The sequence below is a fragment of the Macaca nemestrina genome, chromosome 8, assembly GCF_043159975.1.
Source record: "Macaca nemestrina isolate mMacNem1 chromosome 8, mMacNem.hap1, whole genome shotgun sequence".
Lineage (NCBI taxonomy): Eukaryota > Metazoa > Chordata > Mammalia > Primates > Cercopithecidae > Macaca > Macaca nemestrina.
The window spans coordinates 140488366-140502462 of NC_092132.1; the positions used below are offsets into that span (position 1 = coordinate 140488366).

Here is a 14097-nt window from a genome sequence, read left to right on the forward strand (position 1 = left end):
GCATAAAAAAACAGAATAACATTAAATATTAACTTCCTGAAAAACATTTTAGCAGATTGCTTGGAAAATGATCCAGGTACATTGCTTTCTGAAGATTTGACAATACACAAAAAGCCTAGAGAACATTGCCTAATGACTAGTTAGCATGTTGAGGGGGAGTCTGCTTCAATTGATGTCTCCAGTGAATCTTTGACAACTGTCATTTTGTAGTCTGCTTATAGAGTGATTCTCTTTAAGAAGTGGAAAAAAAAAAAGCGTAGGATGCCACTTTTATGTGTAGTTGATTAAAGGCTGATTCATGTATTTAGAAAAATGGATTTATCTGAATTAAAAGGTAATCCAGAGAGAAAACCAGTAGCATAGATAGACTTGATACATAAATAGATAAAAGACAGACAGACAGACAGGTGTATGGATGAGAGGGTATAGGTTCCTATTAATATGGAGTCTGAGAAGTCTCATTATGGGATCTCTGCAAGCTGGAGACCTGGAATTTCAGTAACAAGGCTCAGTCCAAGCCTGAAGGCCTCAGAACCAGGAAAGCCAATAATGTAAGTCTCAGATGGAGGCTGAATGACTGAGAACATGGTGAGGATGGTGTGGACTGGTGTAGGTCTCAGAGTCCAAAGGCCAGGGGCCCTGAAGTTCCGATGACTAAAGTTAGGAAAAGAAGTGTGTCCTAGCTTCAGTATAAAAAGAAAGAATTTGCTTTTCCTCTATTTTTTTGTTTTATCCAGCCCCGCCGATGATTGGATGGTGTTCACCCACATTGAGGGGAGGTTTTCTTTAGTCAATTCAAAGACTCACACACAGTCTCCTCTGGAAACACCCTAACAGACACACCCGGAAATAATGCTTTACCAGCTCTCTAGGTGTTCCTTCATCTAGTCAAGTAGACGCCTAAAATTCACCATCACAGGTCAGATAGGCAAGCGGGAAAAAAAAAAAAAATCTGATTTTTACTTTGCATGCTTCAAGGCAGGTCAACAATGGTTTTGGAAAACTTAGGAAGGACTTACATTCATCCATAGTAGACCTGAGCTGCTCAAATAATTTGCCTCTCAAATCAGGGAATAGACAGAATATAGCGTTCCATGTTCTGGGTATGCTGGTATTTGGTATAAAGGGGAGACATGGGTGTTAGCCAAAAGCAAGAAAAAAAAAATTCAGAATGAAGTAAGAAGAACCCAAAGAGCAAGATCTATCTCTAAGCAACAGATATGACAGAAAGAACACAGACCAATTACCCCATCTATTTCTTTCCTTTTATGCCACATTTTCCTAAACAACACCATTGCTGGGGCAAAGGTCCAGAAGTTTGTCAAAGATGGTCAGAAACCAATCCCAGATTCAGAGACTGAGTTATTTATTCTCCGTCAGTTTGGAAATGCCTGGCATTTCCAACATGCACTAGGCTGTCTCCCCTCTCCATATATTTATAAATATTATTCTTCCTTCTTGGAGCACTCTTTCCCCCAGCCCCTTTCCTAGATAATTCTTACATGTCTCTTACACTTTCCTTGCATGTAACTCCTGTCTGATTTACATGCCCCTGCCGTATGTTTCAATAGTGCCCTCTAATTCTCCCCATCAATACTAAGTGTATTCTGCTGTAATTACCTGATTCTTTCTCCGTAGCCCTCATTAGTTAATAAAGTCCTTGACTATAAAGGCCATGTTTAATTTAGCAATGGATTGTGGTGCTTACCTCCAGTGACCTTCACCTCTATTCATCTTCATTCAAACACTTCCATGGTAATGACTCAGCCTTGTGATGACAGAAAATACTCAAACTCTGACAAGAAAATTATATAAAAGATGAAACTTAGGAGCACATCAAATTGAATCCATGGAAATAAAAATTTAAATACATATGAGTGGGAGAGATTATAAATCTTATATATTATTGGCATGAAAATCAAGAGGAAAAGAGTTGTATTAAGTATTAAAAACAGAAAAGCATTCTCTGTTAGCCAAGGTAAATAATTAGCTTATCTTTAGCTCCAATAAAATTTCTCATTTATGAACCTAGATAAGCAAAGATCTCATACACTCTTCTCATCTTACAGCACTTACCAATTTGTTTAATATTCAAATAGCATCTATTTAATATGTCTTTATTGATTGAAAGTTAGTTAAAATTCAAACATACCTAAATATATCTGTTAGTCGGCTTTCACACTGCTGATAAGAACGTATCAGAGACTGGGCAATTTAGAAAAGAAAGAGGTTTATTGGACTTACAGTTCCACATGGCTGGGGAGACCTTATAATCATGGTGGAAGGCAAGGAGAAGCAAGTCACATCTTACGTGGATGGCAGCAGGCAAAGAGAGAGCTTGTGCAGGGAAACTTCCATTTTTAAAACCATCGTATCTCGTGAGACTCACTATCATGAGAAAAATGCAGGAAATACCCACCCCCATAATTCCATCATCTCCCACCAGATACCTCCCACAAGATGTGGGAATTGTCAGAGTTATAATTTAAGATGAGATTTGGGTGGGGTCACAGCCAAACCATATCAATATCATTTACAAATATTAAGACTTTAGGTAAATGTACTTTTCTGCTGTTTTTTTGTTTTTGTTTTTGTTTTTTTTTCTTGAGACGGAGTCTCGCTCTGTCGCCCAGGCTGGAGTGCAGTGGCCGGATCTCAGCTCACTGCAAGCTCCGCCTCCCGGGTTCCCGCCATTCTCCTGCCTCAGCCTCCAGAGTAGCTGGCACTACAGGCGCCGCCACCACGCCCGGCTAGTTTTTTGTATTTTTTTTAGTAGAGACGGGGTTTCGCTCTGTTAGCCAGGATGGTCTGGATCTCCTGACCTCGTGATCCACCCGTCTCGGCCTCCCAAAGTGCTGGGATTACAGGCTTGAGCCACCGCGCCCGGCCCTTTTCTGCTGTTTTAAAGTGTCAGGACAGATCTTTTTCGGAAGGAAGAAGATGACTTTGTAAACACCCACAAAAAAAAATTCAGTGTAACTCCTATATTAGCGTAATGCTACAGAATTACTAAGGGATCTTTAAATTTCATAAAATATCTTGAGATCAGTAGAAAAGTCTTAATCAAATATTTGCGTTTATTCTCATACCAACCTAGCTTTAGAATAAAACTTACTACGTTGATCTGCCTTTTGTCAATGAAGGGTATTAAAAAATTCTCCAAGTTTGAATATTTTCCTCATTTTTTTTCCTTTGTGAAACCCAATATGAAATAGACAAGAGTTGGTACATTCGTTATGTATGGCTGCTGCAACAAATGACCATAAACTTAGTGTCTTACACCACAATTTATGATTGTATAAAATTATTATGCAATTCTGAGAGTCAGAATCTAAATGGGTCTCACTGGGCTAAAATCAAGATGTCAGCAGGACTGTGTTCCACTCTAAGAATTGTGGAGGACAAACTGTTTTTCCCTTTACAGTTTCTAGAGGTTATACCTACCCCTTGGCCCATGACTCTCTTCCATCTTCAAAGCCAGCAACGACTGGATGAGTCTTTTTATATTTAATCACTCTAACACTGACTGTTTTTTTAGCCTCCCTTTTCAAATCCTAAGGACTCTGTGATGACATTGGGATTATCTAGCATATTCTTCCTATTTTAAGGTCAGGTGGTGAACAATCTTAATTCTCTCTGCAAGCATTGTGGCAGAACATAATCACAAATGCTGAAGATTAGAATGTGGGGCTTTCTGAGGGGTAGCATTATTCTGCATTATTATAGTTTGGTTCATTAAAATTTAAGTCTTACATATATTTTTATATTTTAAAAAGGTACAAAGATAGTATACCTTTTGCAAAAGACCGACCTAACAGTTTTGTTTGTGTTTTTATTTTAAAGATTTCACTAGTGACACTTCTGCTGATCTCGAGATCGTCATTTCCATAAACACATTTTTACAAGAGTCTGTGACGGTATAATTTGTGTAGTTAAATTTTCCTACTTTAGTATAGAGCTTTGTGAGTTTTGACAGATGCATATAATCAAATAACTAAAACCAGAATCAAGAGGTATCAAACAAATATATTATGCCCCTTGGTAGTCAAACCTAGCTTCTAATCCCCTGACACTTCTCATCAATTTCTAGATCTATATGATCTGAATGATCTAGATCTATATGATCTAGTTTTATATGATCTGAAATATTACATAAATACAATCACACAATATGTAGCCTTTGAGTATGGTTTCTTTCACTCAGCACAGTGGATTTGAATTTATTCATATTGTTGCAGGAAACAGTGTTTTGTTCCTTTTTATTGCTAAGGAGTATTCTGTTGCATGGATGTACCACAGTTTCTTTATCCATTTGAAAGTTAAAGGACATTTAGATATTTTTCCATCTTTTTTGGTGATTCCTGATATAAAGCCACTAGAAGCTTATGCATACAGGCTTTTTTGTGAACATTAGCTTTCATTTGATGACATAAATACCTGGGGAAGGACAGCAATGTCATAGGATAAGTGTAGGTTTACTCATATTAGAACATTTCAAAATGTTATTCAGAGTGGTAATATAGTTTTGTATTTCTACCTGCCTGTATGAGCATTTCCCTTCATTCTATATCCAAACCAAAACCTGCTATTTAACCATTTAAAAATTTTTGCCTAATGTGTATTTAATAGTTTTAATTGTCATTTTCCTAATTACTAGTTATATTGAGCATCTTTTTGTGTTTTTATTTTCCATCTGCACACCTTTCCATCTGTTTGCATGGTTTGTGGATTTTATTTGTAGGTTGTTTTATAATTATTCAATTTTAGAAGTTCTTTATATACTTTGAGGCCCAGTTTGTAATCTGATATGTAATTTTATAAATATTTTCTCCTGCTCTGTGACGTATCTTCATCCCTTTAACAGTCTGTTTTAAAGAACAGTTTTTAAATTTGATGAACTTTAATTCATTCATTTTAGAATGGATCATACTTAGGATGCCATATTTAATAAGATTATTGACTCACTCAAGGTCACCAAGATTTTATTCTATGTTCTACTCAGAGGCTTATAGTTTATAATCTATTTTGACTTAATTTTTACATATATTCCAGCATGTTTTGTTGGAAAAACGAAACAAAACAACAACAACAACAACAACAACAACAAAACCCACCTCTTCTAAATTGCATCAGAATCTGTGACCAGAAAATCATTTATTTTATATGTTCAGGTCTCATGCTGGGCTCTCTACCTTGTCCCATTGGTCTATTGGTTGGTGCTTTTATAAATACTACGCTGTAGATGGTTCTTTATGGTGAGCCATGAAATTAGTTAGAGTGAGTTGTCCAATGTTCTTTATAAAAATAAATTTGGCTATTTTAGATTATTCGAATTTCCACTAACAAATTTAGATTCAGTTTTCAATCTCTACAAAAATTTATGCTGGGATTTTTATTGAGAATGCATTGAATATACCTATTTAGGGAAAATCTATTATCTTAACAATATTGAGTCTTTTAATCCATGAACACAGTCTATCCCACCATTTATTTAGGTCTTCTTTGGTAATTTGAAGCTTTCAGCATACAGAATTTGCATGTATTTAGTTTCACTTAAACCGAAGTAATTACAGTAGCGCCTGTTATGCACAGGGGATCTATTCCAACACCCCCAGGAGATGTCAGAAACCATGGATACTCCTAGACCCAATTGCTATCAATAAGAATACATTTCTGTTTACGCCTTCAACCCCAAAATTCAATGTCTTTTTCATCCGAATTGAGCACTTATCACACACTATGGCTGTGACTTTTGTAGTTTGAGTTACAACAGCAAAAGTAGTATCAATTTATTTTTCCTTTTTTAGAATTGTATGGATAGAAGATTTGTTCTTAAGATCGTAGCATCTTCAAAATCCATTTTTTTCAATGTAAGTCGTGAACTTTCACATTTTTTCTTTAAAAAAGGAACGAGTTTATTTCTTCATTCACTTAACATTTGTCAGAATATTAGCAGCACAATTTTATAACAACTAAGTTTACTAAGATTTAAAAATATCTGGCTTTTTTTCTCTTTTTTTTTTTCAACTGTTATTTTAGATTCTGGGGTTCATGTGCAATTTGTTGCCGAGGTATGTCGCATGATACTGGGGTTTGTACTATAACTGAATCCATCATTAAAGAAGTTTGCATACTATTCAATGGGTGGTTTTACAATCCTTGGCTCTCTACTTCCCGCCCTCTTGTATTCCCTAATGTCTGTTGTTCCTTTTTTGACTTAAAAGAAGCACTTTAATGCCTCCCTTTGGCAGAACCAAATTGCCAGCATTGCTAATCTTGTGCTTTGGAGCTACCATGGAGTATAATAAGGGCTACTTGGACACAGTCACTGCAGTATTATGACAGTTAATCTAATAACTGAAAAACCTGCTAAATGACTGCAGAGTAATAGCAGAGACAGCATGGAGATGCTAGACAAAGGGCTGACAGATTCATATCCCAGGTGGGACAGAATGAGATGGCATATGATTTCATCATGCTACTCAGAACAGCATGAACTGTTGTTTCTTTCTGGAATTTTTTCTTTCTGGAATGAGTTGTTTCTTTCTGGAATTTTCCATTTAATAACCACGGATAAGTGAGGACTACCGTAATGTATTATTGTGCTATAAAATATATTAAGTTTAGTTCCTAATAATTCCTTGCCAGTGTAAAGATACACAATTAATTTTTTATATGTTGACCTTGTATCCTGCAAACTTACTAAAATAACATTCCTTTTAGTAACTTTATATGTATTTTTTCATTTTATATTTAGAGAGTCATGTCATCTGAGAATAGAAATTGTGTAAATTTTTTCCAGACTTTGTGTTATTCATTTATTTTTCTTGATTGTATTATTGTGGCTAAGACCTCTAATGTGATACAAAATAAAAGTGGTGAATGACATTTTTGCTTTTTAAACTGAAACTTAGGGGAAAAGCACTTAGTTTTTGAATATAAATATGATATTAGATTTAAGATTTCTGTTAGATTTAAGACTCCGTCTCAAACAAACAAACAAATAAACAAAAAGATTTCTGCCCTTTATCAGGTAGAGTAAATTTCTTTTCATTCCCAATTTACTAAGGAGATTTTATAATAAATGTAATTTGAATTTTGACAGAAGCTTTTTCTCTAGATACTAAGATGATTTTATATATATATATATGTATATATATATATTTATTTAGTTTGATCTGGCTTAATTCGATGAACTATATTGATTGATTTTCAAAGGTTAAACATACCAGCCTTGCACTCTTGTGATAAACAACATTATGATGTATTATAATTTTATTTATTTTATTTTACTTTTTCTAATTTTTTTCTGAGACAGAGTTTTGCTCTGTCATCCATGCTGGAGTGCAGTGTTGCGATCTCAGCTGACTGCAAACTCCACCTCCCCGGTTCACACCATTCTCCTACTTCAGCCTCCCAAGTAACTGGGACTACAGACGCCCGCCACCATATCTGGATAATATTTTTTTTTTTTTGTATTTTTAGTGGAGACAGGGTTTCACCCTGTTAGACAAGATGGTCTTGATCTCGTGACCTCATGATCCACCCACCTTGGCCTCCCAAAATGCTGGGATTACAGGTGTGAGCCACACGCCCAGCCTATCATTTTTATTAATATTGCTTTATTTGATTTGTTCATACGTATGATTATCCAATACACTGAAGATAGGATGTTCTTCTTTCATGAAGGATATTGTTTTATCTTCTCATTATATCTGTGTAGTTTTGGTATCAGAGTAACACTGGTCTCACAATAAGTTGTGAAGTATTCCCTTCATTTCTACATTCAGAAACATTTAGTTGAGAATTGGTATTTTTTGCTTAAATATTTAGTAGAATTAGTTATTATGCCATTATTATGCCAAAGAAAGCCATCCAGATCTTTACTTTCCTTAGGAAAATTTATTTTATAACAACAGTATTGCTGTTTAATTTACATATTAAACATGTTCATTTTAAATGTACATTTTAATGATTTTTAGCAAATTTACAGTTGTGCAGCCATTACCACAATCCAATTTTGAATCATTTCTATTACTGCTGAAATGTACTTATTGTCCATTAGCAGTCATTTTCCTGTCCTATATGCCTTTCAGTCATCCACGAATTTATTTTCTCTATCTATAAATGTGCCATTTCTGGATATTTAGTTTAAAGTAGAATTTATTTAATGTTGAAATATTCAATTTTGTTTTCATTTTACTCACTAGCATAGCAAATATTTTTCCATTCTTTTAATTTTTAACTTGTATAGTTTTGGCAGCTGGTTTCTTTCATGTAGCATGCTTCTAAGGTGCATCCATGTTGCAGCATATGTCATTAGTCTATTTTATTTTGAATATATTCCACTGCATACATTTACTACATGTTGTTTATTCATTTGCCAGTCAGTGAACATATAGATCATTTTCAGATTGCACTTATTAAGAATAATGCCATTAAACACCAATGTACATATCAGTGTATATACGTAGGTTTTAAATTCTCTTGGATTGATAACTAGGAGTGAAATTGCTGATTCATGTGGTCAATTTGTGTTTATTTAAAACATAACCAATTTCTTTTTCAAAGTGGCTGAAAAATTTTGCATTTCAAGTAACTCTACAAAGTTGCCAACACTTTTTATTGTCTCTCTTTCTGTCTTTCAATTAATGAGGCAGGAGAATCACTTGAACTCAGGAGGCAGAAGTTGCTGTGAGTGGAGACTGCACCATTGCACTCCAGCCTGGGCAACAAGAGTGAAACTCTGTCTTAAAATAATAATAATAATAATTAATTTAATATTTTATTTTATCTTCTTATTGACTTAGTTGCTTCATTATGTTACTGATTACCTTAATGTTCATAATATATGTCTATAGCTTATCGATGACCATCTTTTAATAGAACCCTAGAATGGTATACATCCATTTCTCCTCTCCTGAGTTTTTGGATACTATAGAGATGTAGTAGCCACAAAACATTGTTATTATTTTTGTTTAAACTGTCATTTTTAAATGGATTAAATAATAAGAAAATTGTATTTACTCATATGGTTGTCACTACCCTTTATTTCTCTGTATAGATTCATATTTCCATCTGATGTCATTTGCATTCCCCCTGAAAAACTTCCTTTAACATTCCCTATAGTGCAGATTGCTAGAGATGATTTCTTCAGTAATTCTACATCTATAATTGTCTTTTTCACTTATTTTGAAGGATATTTTTATTATGTATAGAATTTGGGATCATCCATTGTTTTTGTTGTTGTTTTGGCATTTTAAAGATATTGCTCTCCTGTCTTATCACTTGCATTTTTTCCAGTATTAATCAGCTGCCTTCCTTATCTTTGTTACTCTCTGTACAAAAGTGTCTTTTACCTATGAGTGCTATTAAAATTTTGACTCCATCACTGATTTTCAGCATTTCGATTATGTTTTTATTTGGCATAGTCCTCTTTGTATTTTAGTGCTGAGGATTTGTTGAGATGTGGTTTCATGATTTTCATCAAACTTAGAAAACTTTATTCCATCATGTCTCCAATTATTTTTTCTGTCTTCTGATCCCCTTTTCTTCTTCTTCAGAGACTCCAAATTCAAAGTGTATGAACTCACCTGAAGTTGTTTCAAAAACCCCTGATGTTCTCATTTTTTTATTCTAATTTTTTCTTTATTATTATGGACTGAGTTCAGTTACATTTTCATCTGTAATGTCTAATCTGCTGTCAACCTTATTCAGGGTATTCTCCATCTCAATGTAGTTTTTCATCCTAATGTAGCGTGATTTGGGTCTTTTTAATACATGTCCCTGACTTTTCTGCAGACAGCAGACAGTTATAATACATGTTTTTAATGTCCATTTATGCATATTTGAACACTTGTGTAAATACTGTCAATTCTGGGTCACTTTTAATTGGCTAAAATCATCATTATGGTTTCTGTTTTTCTGCTCCTGTTTATGCCTAGTCATCTTTCAATATTTGATGTGCGTTTTACTTTTTGGTGCTAAGTATATTTGGGTTTCTATAAACATTCTTAAACTTATTTCTGGTTGCAATTAAGTTAGTTGAACAGATTAACCCTCTAAGTTCTGCACGTGAGGTTTCTTTGGCAGATCATGGCATTGCAAGGTGTAAAGCTAATCATTCCTCGTTGTGAATTATGATTAAAAACTTATGATACCAGTGAGCTTTTGCTTTGTTCGAGTCTAGTAGGCACTATTCATAGCTCTCTTAAGATGGTAATCGGCAGTAATCATGTGACTTACATGGTTTGTTTCTGCCTCTTTTGTATTATTGTCCTCCATTTCTTGATGTTCAGTGTAACCAGAGTTATATATTTTGTATTTTGCTCCTGTTTCAGATGAGAAAGTAACTTGGATCCCATAACTATATATTGGCCAGAGGCAGAAAAATGTATTTATTATTTTTATTATTTTATTATTCCTCATTTATTATTTTGTTATTCCTAGCCTTGCCAGCATCCTTCTTTAACCTCAGAATCCCAAACGTAAGTGAACACTCAAGCAAAGTATGACCACAGTAAGAGAAGGTCTCTCTCAGCCTCTGTTCTGTATAGTACTCATTAATTAAACTAAGACTAGACTTGTATTAGTAATATCACAGTATTAACTGAATTTTATATCTCTTCGCTAGCAGGGGTGACTTACTCTGGTCTCATTTTTAATCAGACATCAAAAAATACCCAGAATATAATTCAGTATTCCAAACATTTATGTTTTGATCAGTCCGGAGTTCAGCATAATCATTTGCTTGCTTGCCAAAACTGCATTTCTTATCCTTTGCCCACTTTTTGATGGGGTTGTTTGTTTTTTTCTTGTAAATTTGTTTGAGTTCTTTGTAGGTTCTGGATATTAGCCCTTTGTCAGATGAGTAGATTGCAAAAATTTTCTCCCATTCTGTAGGTTGCCTGTTCACTCTGATGGTAGTTTCCTTTGCTGTGCAGAAGCTCTTTAGTTTAATTAGATCCCATTTGTCAAATTTGGCTTTTGCTGCCGTTGCTTTTGGTGTTTTAGACATGAAGTCTTTGCCCATGCCTATGTCCTGAATGGTACTACCTAGATTTTCCTCTAGGGTTTTTATGGTATTAGGTCTAACATTTAAGTCTCTAATCCATCTTGAATTAATTTTCGTATAAGGAGTAAGGAAAGGATATGAACAGACATTTCTCAAAAGAAGACATTCATACAGCCAACAGACACAAGAAAAAATGCTCATCATCACTGACCATCAGAGAAATGCAAATCAAAACCACAATGAGGTACCATCTCACACCAGTTAGAATGGCGATCATTAAAAAGTCAGGAAACAACAGGTGCTGGAGAGGATATGGAGAAATAGGAACACTTTTACACTGTTGGTGGGATTGTAAACTAGTTCAACCATTATGGAAAACAGTACGGCAATTCCTCAAGGATCTAGAAATAGATGTACCATATGACCCAGCCATCCCATTACTGGGTATATACCCAAAGGATTATAAATCATGCTGCTATAAAGACACATGCACACGTATGTTTATTGCGGCACTATTCACAATAGCAAAGACTTAGAATCAACCCAAATGTCCATCAGTGACAGACTGGATTAAGAAAATGTGGCACATATACACCATGGAATACTATGCAGCCATTAAAAAGGATGAGTTTGTGTCCTTTGTAGGGCCATGGATGCAGCTGGAAACCATCATTCTTAGCAAACTATCACAAGAACAGAAAACCAAACACCACATGTTCTCACTCATAGGTGGGAACTGAACAATGAGATCACTTGGACTCGGGAAGGGAACATCACACACCTGGGCCAATCATGGGGAGTGGGGAGAGGGGAGGGATTGAATTGGGAGTTATACCTGATGTAAATGACGAGTTGATGGGTGCTGACGAGTTGATGGGTGCAGCACACCAACATGGCACAAGTATACATATGTAACAAACCTGCACGTTATGCACATGTACCCTAGAACTTAAAGTATAATAATAATTAATTAATTTAAAAAACTGCATTTCTATCTATACATTCTGAGATAATATTTACCTTTTAAAGTCATCTAACATAGTTGTCTAACAAATAAAAATTATTTATAAATGTTGATAAATCTCTTACCTATTGTTGTGTAGTTTTTCACAGAATGTCTCTTTATTTCCATGAGTAATATGTTGTTTTAATATATATTTTTAAAAACTATTCTCCTATCATGCTGACTTGTCAAGATAATTTGAAATTCTAATTGTGTTATGCAGCTATCCCTCCAGTTTCATTGTCATGTGAAAATTTAATTTACATGGTATATTAATCAAAATGACTACTATATATGAATCAAAATGACTCATAAAACACGTTCAATGTGGGAGTTTATTAAACCAAAAGCATTTACAACATATCGGAATGATTTTATGCAAATACAAAACAAATACATGTTGAACAGGACAAGGGTGACAAGCTAGACAATCAGACAAGTTAAATAAGTTTGTTGTCAGTGAAGTTATTTTTCAATATTATATTTATGCTATTCAGAATGTACTAAGCTATTGTTAGACAAAAACTTCTGTAACAAAGAACAGTGGAAAGTTTTCATGGGCACATTTACATTTAGAATACAATTTTCATTTGCAAAATTAAATTATTATGGAGAGCAGCCTGAAATAATTAAATAGAGCATGAAATAATCAGTGCTGTATTTCTTGAGAAATTATACTTCACATATTATATGTTTATGATGGGTATATGTGTCCGGGTATATTGAAAGGTATGATTAAATAATTTTAAAGTTGCCACAGTTGTGAATATGCTGAGATAACATTATTTTATATCCTCTCACTCATTCAACTGTTAGATGAAAAATGATGGTCAAACACTGTAAAAAAAAAAAAAAAAAAAGAATGCTGCATTTTTTGTAGGAAAGAGGGAGGTGATGATTTGTGCTTGCCTCTGCTAAAAATGAAACAGAATCACAAATAACAAAATTATTCCATGTAGTGGAAAAGGTAGACGTATACAGGGCAGGAGTAAAATGGATATTTCTCTAATGTACCTTATGATTTTAAATTTCACATCATATGAATCCATTACTCCGTCAAAAAACAAAACTTCATTTAAGAATAATACTATAGAAAAAAGATTTTGACAGCCTATAAGATACAGTCTTTCATAGACACATCTTTGGGAAAAGTATTCCCTTCTGCCAATATAACCATAATTTGTATATTTAGAAAAGCTGTCTCAGCATATATGTAACTGTGGCAATTTTAAGAAGATTTAATCATACCTTTCCATAAACACGGACATATACACCAATCATAAACCTATAATGTATAAAGTATAGTGTCAAGAAATACAGCACTGATTATTTCATGTTCTATTAAATTATTTCAGGCCGCTCTCCATAATAATTTAATTTTGCAAATGAAAATTGTATTCTAAATGTAAATGTGGCCATCAAAGCTTTCCACCATTCTTTGTTACAGAAGTGTATGTATAACAATAGCTTACTATATTCTGAAATAACATAAATATAATATTGAGAAACTACTTCACTAAGAACAGTTTCATTCTTATCTAACTAATGAAGATGAAGACTGAGAAGAAAAGTAATGTAGAATCAGGTAAAATAGCTAATAGTAAGCATATTCTTGGATAGAACTCTTGAATAAAAACTCAAATATATGTAATTTGTTCACAGTTACTGTATGGGTAATTTTTATAATATAATTCTGGGAGTTAACAAAGACTTTCAATATCTTAATATGGGGTATTGCTTTTCCAAATTATACACAAGAAAATACTAGAGATCTAGTTATAAAAAATAAAAAGGGTGTAGCAATATGAAAATTATGTGTTACAAAGAAGAAAATTCAGGTTAGATAAGAATATTTGATGGTAGTAATCAAGCTGACCACTGTTAACGTTAAATACAGCAGTGTTCTTTACTACCTTATCATTATTTCAAATGCAAAAATTTGCTAAGCATACTAATTTGCTAAATAAAAAGATAATACAATTACCTATTTTCTGTTTTTACTGTAAACCACTACCTACATGAAAATTTATGAAGAAATATTTTCACTTTCCAGTATTTTTTTAGAAAGTATCACTTTATA

General features: G+C 33.8%; 1 protein-coding gene across 4 annotated transcripts in view; it reads left to right on the top strand.

Annotated features, from left to right (window-relative positions):
• The window catches only part of LOC105491117 (sarcoglycan zeta), a 1216031-nt gene that overhangs the window by 1098619 nt on the left and 103315 nt on the right, over positions 1-14097 (top strand). The window lies entirely within an intron of this gene.